Genomic DNA, 14,512 nt, shown 5'->3' with positions numbered 1-14,512 from the left:
TGTGTCTTGGCTAAGGTGTTTCTGCTAATGTGTCTCGGCTAATGTGTCTCGGCTAAGGTGTCTTGGCTAAGGTGTCTTGGCTAATGTGTCTTGGCTAAGGTGTCTTGGCTAATGTGTCTCGGCTAAGGTGTCTTGGCTAATGTGTCTTGGCTAAGGTGTCTTGGCTAATATGTCTCGGCTAAGGTGTCTTGGCTGAGGTGTCTTGGCTAATGTGTCTTGGCTAAGGTGTCTTGGCTAAGGTGTCTTGGCTAATGTGTCTTGGCTAAAGTGTCTTGGCTAAGGTGTCTTGGCTAATGTGTCTTGGCTAAGGTGTCTTGGCTAATGTGTCTCGGCTAAGGTGTCTTGGCTAATGTGTCTTGGCTAAGGTGTCTTGGCTAAGGTGTCTTGGCTAAGGTGTCTTGGCTAATGTGTCTCGGCTAAGGTGTCTTGGCTAAGGTGTCTTGGCTAAAGTGTCTTGGCTAAGGTGTCTTGGCTAATGTGTCTCGGCTAAGGTGTCTTGGCTAATGTGTCTTGGCTAAGGTGTCTTGGCTAATGTGTCTCGGCTAAGGTGTCTTGGCTGAGGTGTCTTGGCTAATGTGTCTTGGCTAAGGTGTCTTGGCTAAGGTGTCTTGGCTAATGTGTCTTGGCTAAAGTGTCTTGGCTAAGGTGTCTTGGCTAATGTGTCTTGGCTAAAGAGTCTTGGCTAAGGTGTCTTGGCTAAGGTGTCTTGGCTAATGTGTCTTGGCTAAGGTGTCTTGGCTAAGGTGTTTTGGCTAATGTGTCTCGGCTAATGTGTCTTGGCTAAGGTGTCTTGGCTAAAGTGTCTTGGCTAAGGTGTCTTGGCTAAGGTGTCTTGGCTAAGGTGTCTTGGCTTAGGTGTCTCGGCTAAGGTGTCTTGGCTAAGGTGTCTTGGCTAATGTGTCTCGGCTAAGGTGTCTTGGCTAAGGTGTCTTGGCTAAAGTGTCTTGGCTAAGGTGTCTTGGCTAATGTGTCTTGGCTAATGTGTCTTGGCTAATGTGTCTTGGCTAAGGTGTCTTGGCTAATGTGTCTTGGCTAATGTGTCTTGGCTAAGGTGTCTTGGCTAAGGTGTCTTGGCTAAGGTGTCTTGGCTAATGTGTCTTCGCTAAGGTGTCTCGGCTAAGGTGTCTTGGCTAATGTGTCTTGGCTAAGGTGTCTTGGCTAAGGTGTCTTGGCTAAGATGCTTGGCTAATGTGTCTTGGCTAATGTGTCTTGGCTTATGTGTCTTGGCTAATGTGTCTTGGCTAATGTGTCTTGGCTAAGGTGTCTTGGCTAATGTGTCTTGGCTAATGTGTCTTGGCTAAGGTGTCTTGGCTAATGTGTCTCGGCTAAGGTGTCTTAACTAATGTGTCTTGGCTAATGTGTCTTGGCTAAGGTGTCTTGGCTAATGTGTCTTGGCTAATGTGTCTCGGCAAAGGTGTCTTGGCTAATGTGTCTTGGCTAAGGTGTCTTGGCTAATGTGTCTTGGCTAATGTGTCTTGGCTAAGGTGTCTTGGCTAATGTGTCTTGGCTAAGGTGTCTAGGCTAAGGTGTCTTGGCTAAGGTGTCTTGGCTAATGTGTCTCGGCTAATGTGTCTTGGCTAAGGTGTCTTGGCTAAGGTGTCTTGGCTAATGTGTCTTGGCTAATGTGTCTTGGCTAAGGTGTCTTGGCTAAGGTGTCTTGGCTAATGTGTCTTGGCTAATGTGTCTTGGCTTAGGTGTCTTGGCTAAGGTGTCTCGGCTAAGGTGTCTTGGCTAAGGTGTCTTGGCTAATGTGTCTTGGCTAAGGTGTCTTGGCTAAGGTGTCTTGGCTAATGTGTCTTGGCTAATGTGTCTCGGCTAAGGTGTCTTGGCTAAGGTGTCTTGGCTAAGGTGTCTTGGCTAATGTGTCTTGGCTAATGTGTCTTGGCTAAGGTGTCTTGGCTAAGGTGTCTTGGCTAATGTGTCTCGGCTAAGGTGTCTTGGCTAAGGTGTCTTGGCTAAGGTGTCTTGGCTAAGGTGTCTTGGCTAATGTGTCTTGGCTAAGGTGTCTTGGCTAAGGTGTCTTTGTCAATGTGTCTTGGCTAAGGTGTCTTGGCTAAGGTGTCTTGGCTAATGTGTCTCGGCTAAAGTGTCTTGGCTAAGGTGTCTTGGCTAAGGTGTCTTGGCTAAGGTGTCTTGGCAAATGTGTCTTGGCAAATGTGTCTTGGCTAAGGTGTCTTGGCTAATGTGTCTCGGCTAAAGTGTCTTGGCTAAGGTGTCTTGGCTAATGTGTCTTGGCTAAGGTGTCTTGGCTAAGGTGTCTTGGCTAATGTGTCTTGGCTAAGGTGTCTTGGCTAAGGTGTCTTGGCTAAGGTGTCTTGGCTAAGGTGTCTTGGCTAATGTGTTTCGGCTAAGGTGTCTTGGCTAATGTGTCTTGGCTAAGGTGTCTTGGCTAATGTGTCTTGGCTAATGTGTCTTGGCTAATGTGTCTTGGCTAATGTGTCTTGGCTAATGTGTCTTGGCTAAGGTGTCTTGGCTAATGTGTCTTGGCTAAGGTGTCTTGGCTAAGGTGTTTTTGCTAATGTGTCTCGGCTAATGTGTCTCGGCTAAGGTGTCTTGGCTAAGGTGTCTTGGCTAATGTGTCTTGGCTAAGGTGTCTTGGCTAATGTGTCTCGGCTAAGGTGTCTTGGCTAATGTGTCTTGGCTAAGGTGTCTTGGCTAATATGTCTCGGCTAAGGTGTCTTGGCTGAGGTGTCTTGGCTAATGTGTCTTGGCTAAGGTGTCTTGGCTAAGGTGTCTTGGCTAATGTGTCTTGGCTAAAGTGTCTTGGCTAAGGTGTCTTGGGTAATGTGTCTTGGCTAAGGTGTCTTGGCTAATGTGTCTCGGCTAAGGTGTCTTGGCTAATGTGTCTTGGCTAAGGTGTCTTGGCTAAGGTGTCTTGGCTAAGGTGTCTTGGCTAATGTGTCTCGGCTAAGGTGTCTTGGCTAAGGTGTCTTGGCTAAAGTGTCTTGGCTAAGGTGTCTTGGCTAATGTGTCTCGGCTAAGGTGTCTTGGCTAATGTGTCTTGGCTAAGGTGTCTTGGCTAATGTGTCTCGGCTAAGGTGTCTTGGCTGAGGTGTCTTGGCTAATGTGTCTTGGCTAAGGTGTCTTGGCTAAGGTGTCTTGGCTAATGTGTCTTGGCTAAAGTGTCTTGGCTAAGGTGTCTTGGCTAATGTGTCTTGGCTAAAGAGTCTTGGCTAAGGTGTCTTGGCTAAGGTGTCTTGGCTAATGTGTCTTGGCTAAGGTGTCTTGGCTAAGGTGTCTTGGCTAATGTGTCTCGGCTAATGTGTCTTGGCTAAGGTGTCTTGGCTAAAGTGTCTTGGCTAAGGTGTCTTGGCTAAGGTGTCTTGGCTAAGGTGTCTTGGCTTAGGTGTCTCGGCTAAGGTGTCTTGGCTAAGGTGTCTTGGCTAATGTGTCTCGGCTAAGGTGTCTTGGCTAAGGTGTCTTGGCTAAAGTGTCTTGGCTAAGGTGTCTTGGCTAATGTGTCTTGGCTAATGTGTCTTGGCTAATGTGTCTTGGCTAAGGTGTCTTGGCTAATGTGTCTTGGCTAATGTGTCTTGGCTAAGGTGTCTTGGCTAAGGTGTCTTGGCTAAGGTGTCTTGGCTAAGGTGTCTTCGCTAAGGTGTCTCGGCTAAGGTGTCTTGGCTAATGTGTCTTGGCTAAGGTGTCTTGGCTAAGGTGTCTTGGCTAAGATGCTTGGCTAATGTGTCTTGGCTAATGTGTCTTGGCTTATGTGTCTTGGCTAATGTGTCTTGGCTAATGTGTCTTGGCTAAGGTGTCTTGGCTAATGTGTCTTGGCTAATGTGTCTTGGCTAAGGTGTCTTGGCTAATGTGTCTCGGCTAAGGTGTCTTAACTAATGTGTCTTGGCTAATGTGTCTTGGCTAAGGTGTCTTGGCTAATGTGTCTTGGCTAATGTGTCTCGGCAAAGGTGTCTTGGCTAATGTGTCTTGGCTAAGGTGTCTTGGCTAATGTGTCTTGGCTAATGTGTCTTGGCTAAGGTGTCTTGGCTAATGTGTCTTGGCTAAGGTGTCTAGGCTAAGGTGTCTTGGCTAAGGTGTCTTGGCTAATGTGTCTCGGCTAATGTGTCTTGGCTAAGGTGTCTTGGCTAAGGTGTCTTGGCTAATGTGTCTTGGCTAATGTGTCTTGGCTAAGGTGTCTTGGCTAAGGTGTCTTGGCTAATGTGTCTTGGCTAATGTGTCTTGGCTTAGGTGTCTTGGCTAAGGTGTCTCGGCTAAGGTGTCTTGGCTAAGGTGTCTTGGCTAATGTGTCTTGGCTAAGGTGTCTTGGCTAATGTGTCTTGGCTAAAGTGTCTTGGCTAAGGTGTCTTGGCTAAGGTGTCTTTTCTAAGGTGTCTTGGCTAAGGTGTCTTGGCTAAGGTGTCTTGGCTAATGTGTCTCGGCTAATGTGTCTTGGCTAAGGTGTCTTGGCTAATGTGTCTTGGCTAAGGTGTCTTGGCTAATGTGTCTCGGCTAAAGTGTCTTGGCTAAGGTGTCTTGGCTAAGGTGTCTTGGCTAAGGTGTCTTGGCTTAGGTGTCTTGGCTAAGGTGTCTTGGCTAATGTGTCTCGGCTAATGTGTCTTGGCTAAGGTGTCTTGGCTAAGGTGTCTTGGCTAATGTGTCTCGGCTAATGTGTCTTGGCTAAGGTGTCTTGGCTAATGTGTCTCGGCTAAAGTGTCTTGGCTAAGGTGTCTTGGCTAAGGTGTCTTGGCTAAGGTGTCTTGGATAATGTGTCTCGGCTAAAGTGTCTTGGCTAAGGTGTCTTGGCTAAGGTGTCTTGGCTAAGGTGTCTTGGCTAAGGTGTCTTGGCTAATGTGTCTCGGCTAAGGTGTCTCGGCTAAAGTGTCTTGGCTAATGTGTCTCGGCTAAGGTGTCTTGGCTAATGTGTCTTGGCTAAGGTGTCTTGGCTAAGGTGTCTTGGCTAATGTGTCTTGGCTAAAGTGTCTTGGCTAATGTGTCTCGGTTAAGGTGTCTTGGCTAAGGTGTCTTGGCTAATGTGTCTTGGCTAAGGTGTCTTGGCTAAGGTGTCTTGGCTAATGTGTCTTGGCTAAAGTGTCTTGGCTTAGGTGTCTTGGCTAATGTGTCTCGGCTAAGGTGTCTTGGCTAAGGTGTCGTGGCTAATGTGTCTTGGCTAAAGTGTCTTGGCTAATGTGTCTTGGCTAAGGTGTCTTGGCTAAGGTGTCTTGGCTAAGGTGTCTTGGCTAAGGTGTCTTGGCTAATGTGTCTCGGCTAAGGTGTCTTGGCTAATGTGTCTTGGCTAAGGTGTCTTCGCTAAGGTGTCTTGGCTAAGGTGTCTTGGCTAAGGTGTCTTGGCTAATGTGTCTCGGCTAAGGTGTCTTGGCTAAGGTGTCTTGGCTAATGTGTTTTGGCTAAAGTGTCTTGGCTAAGGTGTTTTGGCTAAGGTGTCGTGGCTAAGGTGTCTTGGCTAAGGTGTCTTGGCTAAGGTGTCTTGGCTAAGGTGTCTTGGCTAATGTGTCTTGGCTAATGTGTCTTGGCTAATGTGTCTCGGCTAATGTGTCTTGGCTAAGGTGTCTTGGCTAATGTGTCTCGGCTAAGGTGTCTTGGCTAATGTGTCTTGGCTAAGGTGTCTTGGCTAAGGTGTCTTGGCTAAGGTGTCTTGGCTAAGGTGTCTTGGCTAAGGTGTCTTGGCTAATGTGTCTTGGCTAAGGTGTCTTGGCTAAGGTGTCTTGGCTAAGGTGTCTTGGCTAATGTGTCTCGGCTAAGGTGTCTTGGCTAAGGTGTCTTGGCTAATGTCTCTTGGCTAAGGTGTCTTGGCTAAGGTGTCTTGGCTAAGGTGTCTTGGCTAATGTGTCTTGGCTAAGGTGTCTTGGCTAATGTGTCTTGGCTAAGGTGTCTTGGCTAATGTGTCTTGGCTAATGTGTCTTGGCTAAGGTGTCTTGGCTAAGGTGTCTTGGCTAATGTGTCTCGGCTAAGGTGTCTTGGCTAATGTGTCTCGGCTAAGGTGTCTTGGCTAATGTGTCTTGGCTAAGGTGTCTTGGCTAAGGTGTCTTGGCTAATGTGTCTCGGCTAAAGTGTCTTGGCTAAGGTGTCTTGGCTAAGGTGTCTTGGCTAAGGTGTCTTGGCTAATGTGTCTTGGCTAATGTGTCTTGGCTAATGTGTCTTGGCTAAGGTGTCTTCGCTAAGGTGTCTTGGCTAAGGTGTCTTGGCTAAGGTGTCTTGGCTAAGGTGTCTTGGCTAAGGTGTCTTGGCTAATGTGTCTTGGCTAAGGTGTCTTGGCTAAGGTGTCTTGGCTAAGGTGTCTTGGCTAATGTGTCTTGGCTAAGGTGTCTTGGCTAATGTGTCTTGGCTAAGGTGTCTTGGCTAATGTGTCTTGGCTAATGTGTCTTGGCTAATGTGTCTTGGCTAAGGTGTCTTGGCTAATGTGTCTTGGCTAATGTGTCTTGGCTAAGGTGTCTTGGCTAAGGTGTCTTGGCTAATGTGTCTCGGCTAAAGTGTCTTGGCTAAGGTGTCTTGGCTAATGTGTCTTGGCTAATGTGTCTTGGCTAAGGTGTCTCGGCTAAGGTGTCTTGGCTAATGTGTCTTGGCTAATGTGTCTTGGCTAATGTGTCTTGGCTAATGTGTCTTGGCTAAGGTGTCTTCGCTAAGGTGTCTTGGCTAAGGTGTCTTGGCTAAGGTGTCTTGGCTAAGGTGTCTTGGCTAAGGTGTCTTGGCTAAGGTGTCTTGGCTAATGTGTCTTGGCTAAGATGTCTTGGCTAAGGTGTCTTGGCTAAGGTGTCTTGGCTAATGTGTCTCGGCTAAGGTGTCTTGGCTAATGTGTCTTGGCTTATGTGTCTTGGCTAATGTGTCTTGGCTAAGGTGTTTTGGCTAAGGTGTCTTGGCTAAGGTGTCTTGGCTAAAGTGTCTTGGCTAAGGTGTCTTGGCTAATGTGTCTCGGCTAAGGTGTCTTGGCTAAGGTGTCTTGGCTAAGGTGTCTTGGCTAATGTGTCTCGGCTAAGGTGTCTTGGCTAATGTGTCTTGGCTAAGGTGTCTTGGCTAATGTGTCTTGGCTAAGGTGTCTTGGCTAATGTGTCTTGGCTAATGTGTCTTGGCTAATGTGTCTTGGCTAAGGTGTCTTGGCTAATGTGTCTTGGCTAATGTGTCTTGGCTAAGGTGTCTTGGCTAAGGTGTCTTGGCTAATGTGTCTCGGCTAAAGTGTCTTGGCTAAGGTGTCTTGGCTAATGTGTCTTGGCTAATGTGTCTTGGCTAAGGTGTCTCGGCTAAGGTGTCTTGGCTAATGTGTCTTGGCTAATGTGTCTTGGCTAATGTGTCTTGGCTAATGTGTCTTGGCTAAGGTGTCTTCGCTAAGGTGTCTTGGCTAAGGTGTCTTGGCTAAGGTGTCTTGGCTAAGGTGTCTTGGCTAAGGTGTCTTGGCTAAGGTGTCTTGGCTAATGTGTCTTGGCTAAGATGTCTTGGCTAAGGTGTCTTGGCTAAGGTGTCTTGGCTAATGTGTCTCGGCTAAGGTGTCTTGGCTAATGTGTCTTGGCTTATGTGTCTTGGCTAAGGTGTCTTGGCTAAGGTGTCTTGGCTAATGTGTCTTGGCTAATGTGTCTTGGCTAATGTGTCTTGGCTAATGTGTCTTGGCTAATGTGTCTTGGCTAAGGTGTCTTGGCTAATGTGTCTTGGCTAAGGTGTCTTGGCTAAGGTGTTTTTGCTAAGGTGTCTTGGCTTATGTGTCTTGGCTAAGATGTCTTGGCTAAGGTGTCTTGGCTAAGGTGTCTTGGCTAATGTGTCTCGGCTAAGGTGTCTTGGCTAATGTGTCTTGGCTTATGTGTCTTGGCTAAGGTGTCTTGGCTAAGGTGTCTTGGCTAATGTGTCTCGGCTAAGGTGTCTTGGCTAATGTGTCTTGGCTTATGTGTCTTGGCTAATGTGTCTTGGCTAAGGTGTTTTGGCTAAGGTGTCTTGGCTAAGGTGTCTTGGCTAAGGTGTCTTGGCTAAGGTGTCTTGGCTAAGGTGTCTTGGCAAAGGTGTCTTGGCTAATGTGTCTTGGCTAAGGTGTCTTGGCTAAGGTGTCTTGGCTAAGGTGTCTTGGCTAAGGTGTCTTGGCTAATGTGTCTTGGCTTATGTGTCTTGGCTAAGGTGTCTTGGCTAAGGTGTCTTGGCTAATGTGTCTCGGCTAAGGTGTCTTGGCTAATGTGTCTTGGCTTATGTGTCTTGGCTAATGTGTCTTGGCTAAGGTGTCTTGGCTAAGGTGTCTTGGCTAATGTGTCTCGGCTAAGGTGTCTTGGCTAATGTGTCTTGGCTTATGTGTCTTGGCTAAGGTGTCTTGGCTAAGGTGTCTTGGCTAATGTGTCTTGGCTAATGTGTCTTGGCTAATGTGTCTTGGCTAATGTGTCTTGGCTAATGTGTCTTGGCTAAGGTGTCTTGGCTAATGTGTCTTGGCTAATGTGTCTTGGCTAAGGTGTCTTGGCTAATGTGTCTTGGCTAATGTGTCTTGGCTAAGGTGTCTTGGCTAAGGTGTCTTGGCTAATGTGTCTCGGCTAAAGTGTCTTGGCTAAGGTGTCTTGGCTAAGGTGTCTTGGCTAAGATGTCTTGGCTAAGGTGTCTTGGCTAAGGTGTCTTGGCTAAGGTGTCTTGGCTAATGTGTCTTGGCTAAGGTGTCTTGGCTAAGGTGTCTTGGCTAATGTGTCTTGGCTAATGTGTCTTGGCTAATGTGTCTTGGCTAAGGTGTCTTGGCTAATGTGCCTTGGCTAAGGTGTCTTGGCTAAGGTGTCTTGGCTAATGTGTCTTGGCTAATGTGTCTTGGCTAAGGTGTCTTGGCTAAGGTGTCTTGGCTAAGGTGTCTTGGCTAAGGTGTCTTGGCTAAGGTGTCTTGGCTAAGGTGTCTTGGCTAATGTGTCTTGGCTAATGTGTCTTGGCTAAGGTGTCTTGGCTAAGGTGTCTTGGCTAAGGTGTCTTGGCTAATGTGTCTTGGCTAATGTGTCTTGGCTAAGGTGTCTTGGCTAAGGTGTCTTGGCTAAGGTGTCTTGGCTAAGGTGTCTTGGCTAAGGTGTCTTGGCTAAGGTGTCTTGGCAAAGGTGTCTTGGCTAATGTGTCTTGGCTAAGGTGTCTTGGCTAAGGTGTCTTGGCTAATGTGTCTTGGCTAAGGTGTCTTGGCTAAGGTGTCTTGGCTAATGTGTCTTGGCTAATGTGTCTTGGCTAAGGTGTCTTGGCTAATGTGTCTTGGCTAAGGTGTCTTGGCTAAGGTGTCTTGGCTAAGATGTCTTGGCTAAGGTGTCTTGGCTAAGGTGTCTTGGCTAAGGTGTCTTGGCTAATGTGTCTTGGCTAAGGTGTCTTGGCTAAGGTGTCTTGGCTAATGTGTCTTGGCTAATGTGTCTTGGCTAATGTGTCTTGGCTAAGGTGTCTTGGCTAATGTGCCTTGGCTAAGGTGTCTTGGCTAATGTGTCTTGGCTAATGTGTCTTGGCTAAGGTGTCTTGGCTAAGGTGTCTTGGCTAAGGTGTCTTGGCTAAGGTGTCTTGGCTAAGGTGTCTTGGCTAAGGTGTCTTGGCTAAGGTGTCTTGGCTAATGTGTCTTGGCTAAGGTGTCTTGGCTAATGTGTCTTGGCTAAGGTGTCTTGGCTAAGGTGTCTTGGCTAATGTGTCTTGGCTAAGGTGTCTTGGCTAATGTGTCTTGGCTAAGGTGTCTTGGCTAATGTGTCTTGGCTAAGGTGTCTTGGCTAAGGTGTCTTGGCTAAGGTGTCTTGGCTAAGGTGTCTTGGCTAAGGTGTCTTGGCTAAGGTGTCTTGGCTAAGGTGTCTTGGCTAAGGTGTCTTGGCAAAGGTGTCTTGGCTAATGTGTCTTGGCTAAGGTGTCTTGGCTAAGGTGTCTTGGCTAAGGTGTCTTGGCTAAGGTGTCTTGGCTAATGTGTCTTGGCTAAGGTGTCTTGGCTAAGGTGTCTTGGCTAAGGTGTCTTGGGTAATGTGTCTCGGCTAATGTGTCTTGGCTAATGTGTCTTGGCTAAGGTGTCTTGGCTAAGGTGTCTTGGCTAATGTGTCTTGGCTAATGTGTCTTGGCTAATGTGTCTTGGCTAAGGTGTCTTGGCTAATGTGCCTTGGCTAAGGTGTCTTGGCTAAGGTGTCTTGGCTAATGTGTCTCGGCTAAGGTGTCTTGGCTAATGTGTCTTGGCTAATGTGTCTTGGCTAAGGTGTCTTGGCTAAGGTGTCTTGGCTAAGGTGTCTCGGCTAATGTGTCTTGGCTAATGTGTCTTGGCTAATGTGTCTTGGCTAATGTGTCTTGGCTAATGTGTCTTGGCTAAGGTGTCTTGGGTTATGTGTCTTGGCTAAGGTGTCTTGGCTAAGGTGTCTTGGCTAATGTGTCTTGGCTAATGTGTCTTGGCTAATGTGTCTTGGCTAAGGTGTCTTGGCTAAGGTGTCTTGGCTAATGTGTCTTGGCTAAGGTGTCTTGGCTAATGTGTCTTGGCTAAGGTGTCTTGGCTAATGTGTCTTGGCTAAGGTGTCTTGGCTAAGGTGTCTTGGCTAAGGTGTCTTGGCTAATGTGTCTTGGCTAAGGTGTCTTGGCTAAGGTGTCTTGGCTAAGGTGTCTTGGCTAATGTGTCTCGGCTAAGGTGTCTTGGCTAATGTGTCTTGGCTAATGTGTCTTGGCTAAGGTGTCTTGGCTAATGTGTCTTGGCTAATGTGTCTTGGCTAATGTGTCTTGGCTAATGTGTCTTGGCTAAGGTGTCTTGGCTAATGTGTCTTGGCTAATGTGTCTTGGCTAATGTGTCTTGGCTAATGTGTCTTGGCTAATGTGTCTTGGCTAAGGTGTCTCGGCTAATGTGTCTTGGCTAATGTGTCTTGGCTAATGTGTCTTGGCTAAGGTGTCTTGGCTAATGTGTCTTGGCTAAGGTGTCTTGGCTAATGTGTCTTGGCTAAGGTGTCTTGGCTAATGTGTCTCGGCTAATGTGTCTTGGCTAATGTGTCTTGGCTAATGTGTCTTGGCTAAGGTGTCTTGGCTAAGGTGTCTTGGCTAAGGTGTCTTGGCTAATGTGTCTTGGCTAATGTGTCTCGACTAAGGTGTCTTGGCTAATGTGTCTTGGCTAAGGTGTCTTGGCTAAGGTGTCTTGGCTAAGGTGTCTTGGCTAATGTGTCTTGGCTAAGGTGTCTTGGCTAAGGTGTCTTGGCTAAGGTGTCTTGGGTAATGTGTCTCGGCTAATGTGTCTTGGCTAAGGTGTCTTGGCTAATGTGTCTTGGCTAAGGTGTCTTGGATAATGTGTCTTGGCTAATGTGTCTTGGCTAAGGTGTCTTGGCTAATGTGTCTTGGCTAAGGTGTCTTGGCTAATGTGTCTTGGCTAATGTGTCTTGGCTAAGGTGTCTTGGATAATGTGTCTTGGCTAATGTGTCTTGGCTAATGTGTCTTGGCTAATGTGTCTTGGCTAATGTGTCTTGGCTAATGTGTCTTGGCTAATGTGTCTTGGCTAAGGTGTCTTGGCTAAGGTGTCTTGGCTAAGGTGTCTTGGCTAAGGTGTCTTGGCTAATGTGTCTTCGCTAATGTGTCTTGGCTAAGGTGTCTTGGCTAATGTGTCTTGGCTAAGGTGTCTTGGCTAATGTGTCTTGGCTAAGGTGTCTTGGCTAAGGTGTCTTGGCTAAGGTGTCTTGGCTAATGTGTCTTGGCTAAGGTGTCTTGGCTAATGTGTCTTGGCTAAGGTGTCTTGGCTAATGTGTCTCGGCTAAGGTGTCTTGGCTAATGTGTCTTGGCTAAGGTGTCTTGGCTAAGGTGTCTTGGCTAAGGTGTCTTGGCTAAGGTGTCTTGGCAAAGGTGTCTTGGCTAATGTGTCTTGGCTAATGTGTCTTGGCTAAGGTGTCTCGGCTAATGTGTCTTGGCTAATGTGTCTTGGCTAATGTGTCTTGGCTAAGGTGTCTTGGCTAATGTGTCTTGGCTAATGTGTCTTGGCTAAGGTGTCTTGGATAATGTGTCTTGGCTAATGTGTCTTGGCTAATGTGTCTTGGCTAATGTGTCTTGGCTAATGTGTCTTGGCTAATGTGTCTTGGCTAATGTGTCTTGGCTAATGTGTCTTGGCTAATGTGTCTTGGCTAAGGTGTCTCGGCTAATGTGTCTTGGCTAATGTGTCTTGGCTAATGTGTCTTGGCTAATGTGTCTTGGCTAATGTGTCTTGGCTAAGGTGTCTTGGCTAAGGTGTCTTGGCTAATGTGTCTTGGCTAATGTGTCTTGGCTAATGTGTCTTGGCTAATGTGTCTAGGCTAATGTGTCTTGGCTAATGTGTCTCGGCTAATGTGTCTTGGCTAATGTGTCTTGGCTAATGTGTCTTGGCTAAGGTGTCTTGGCTAATGTGTCTTGGCTAAGGTGTCTTGGCTAATGTGTCTTGGCTAATGTGTCTCGGCTAATGTGTCTCGGCTAATGTGTCTAGGCTAATGTGTCTTGGCTAATGTGTCTTGGCTAAGGTGTCTTGGCTAAGGTGTCTTGGCTAAGGTGTCTTGGCTAAGGTGTCTTGGCTAATGTGTCTTGGCTAATGTGTCTCGGCTAAGGTGTCTTGGCTAATGTGTCTTGGCTAAGGTGTCTTGGCTAAGGTGTCTTGGCTAAGGTGTCTTGGCTAATGTGTCTTGGCTAAGGTGTCTTGGCTAAGGTGTCTTGGCTAAGGTGTCTTGGGTAATGTGTCTCGGCTAATGTGTCTTGGCTAAGGTGTCTTGGCTAATGTGTCTTGGCTAAGGTGTCTTGGATAATGTGTCTTGGCTAATGTGTCTTGGCTAATGTGTCTTGGCTAATGTGTCTTGGCTAATGTGTCTTGGCTAATGTGTCTTGGCTAATGTGTCTTGGCTAAGGTGTCTTGGATAATGTGTCTTGGCTAATGTGTCTTGGCTAATGTGTCTTGGCTAATGTGTCTTGGCTAATGTGTCTTGGCTAAGGTGTCTTGGCTAATGTGTCTTGGCTAAGGTGTCTTGGCTAATGTGTCTCGGCTAAGGTGTCTTGGCTAATGTGTCTTGGCTAAGGTGTCTTGGCTAAGGTGTCTTGGCTAATGTGTCTTGGCTAAGGTGTCTTGGATAATGTGTCTTGGCTAATGTGTCTTGGCTAATGTGTCTTGGCTAATGTGTCTTGGCTAATGTGTCTTGGCTAAGGTGTCTTGGCTAATGTGTCTTGGCTAAGGTGTCTTGGCTAATGTGTCTCGGCTAAGGTGTCTTGGCTAATGTGTCTTGGCTAAGGTGTCTTGGCTAAGGTGTCTTGGCTAAGGTGTCTTGGATAATGTGTCTTGGCTAATGTGTCTTGGCTAATGTGTCTTGGCTAATGTGTCTTGGCTAATGTGTCTTGGCTAAGGTGTCTTGGCTAATGTGTCTTGGCTAAGGTGTCTTGGCTAATGTGTCTTGGCTAAGGTGTCTTGGCTAATGTGTCTTGGCTAATGTGTCTTGGCTAATGTGTCTTGGCTAATGTGTCTTGGCTAAGGTGTCTTGGATAATGTGTCTTGGCTAATGTGTCTTGGCTAATGTGTCTTGGCTAATGTGTCTTGGCTAATGTGTCTTGGCTAAGGTGTCTTGGCTAATGTGTCTTGGCTAAGGTGTCTTGGCTAATGTGTCTCGGCTAAGGTGTCTTGGCTAATGTGTCTTGGCTAAGGTGTCTTGGCTAAGGTGTCTTGGCTAAGGTGTCTTGGCTAAGGTGTCTTGGCAAAGGTGTCTTGGCTAATGTGTCTTGGCTAATGTGTCTTGGCTAATGTGTCTTGGCTAATGTGTCTTGGCTAATGTGTCTTGGCTAATGTGTCTTGGCTAAGGTGTCTTGGCTAATGTGTCTTGGCTAAGGTGTCTTGGCTAATGTGTCTCGGCTAAGGTGTCTTGGCTAATGTGTCTTGGCTAAGGTGTCTTGGCTAAGGTGTCTTGGCTAAGGTGTCTTGGCTAAGGTGTCTTGGCAAAGGTGTCTTGGCTAATGTGTCTTGGCTAATGTGTCTTGGCTAATGTGTCTTGGCTAATGTGTCTTGGCTAATGTGTCTTGGCTAATGTGTCTTGGCTAAGGTGTCTCGGCTAATGTGTCTTGGCTAATGTGTCTTGGCTAATGTGTCTTGGCTAAGGTGTCTTGGCTAATGTGTCTTGGCTAAGGTGTCTTGGCTAATGTGTCTTGGCTAATGTGTCTCGGCTAATGTGTCTCGGCTAATGTGTCTAGGTTAATGTGTCTTGGCTAATGTGTCTTGGCTAAGGTGTCTTGGCTAAGGTGTCTTGGCTAAGGTGTCTTGGCTAAGGTGTCTTGGCTAATGTGTCTTGGCTAATGTGTCTCGGCTAAGGTGTCTTGGCTAAGGTGTCTTGGCTAAGGTGTCTTGACTAATAAGTCTCGGCTAATGTGTCTTGGCTAAGGTGTCTTGGCTAATGTGTCTTGGCTAAGGTGTCTTGGCTAAGGTGTCTTGGCTAAGGTGTCTTGGCTGATGTGTCTTGGCTAAGGTGTCTTGGCTAAGGTGTCTTGGCTAAGGTGTCTTGGGTAATGTGTCTCGGCTAATGTGTCTTGGCTAAGGTGTCTTGGCTAATGTGTCTTGGCTAAGGTGTCTTGGCTAAGGTGTCTTGGCTAATGTGTCTTGGCTAAGGTGTCTTGGCTAAGGTGTCTTGGCTAATGTGTCTTGGCTAAGGTGCCTTGG

At 47.0% G+C, this 14,512-nt stretch overlaps 1 long non-coding RNA gene across 1 annotated transcript; it reads left to right on the top strand.

The window, feature by feature from the left end:
* Positions 1-492: 492 nt before the first annotated feature.
* Positions 493-14,281, top strand: LOC125774566 (uncharacterized). The gene is made up of 6 exons (XR_007421049.1): positions 493-645; positions 2,213-2,380; positions 3,445-4,031; positions 10,052-11,479; positions 12,250-13,369; positions 13,986-14,281. It is a non-coding gene; the product is annotated as an uncharacterized LOC125774566 (long non-coding RNA).
* The last annotated feature ends 231 nt before the right edge of the window (positions 14,282-14,512 follow it).

Source organism: Anopheles funestus, unplaced genomic scaffold (genome assembly GCF_943734845.2).
Source record: "Anopheles funestus unplaced genomic scaffold, idAnoFuneDA-416_04 scaffold_31_ctg1, whole genome shotgun sequence".
Lineage (NCBI taxonomy): Eukaryota > Metazoa > Arthropoda > Insecta > Diptera > Culicidae > Anopheles > Anopheles funestus.
The sequence above is the reverse complement of the archived record's forward strand: the minus strand, read 5'-3'. Positions and strand labels throughout refer to the sequence as shown.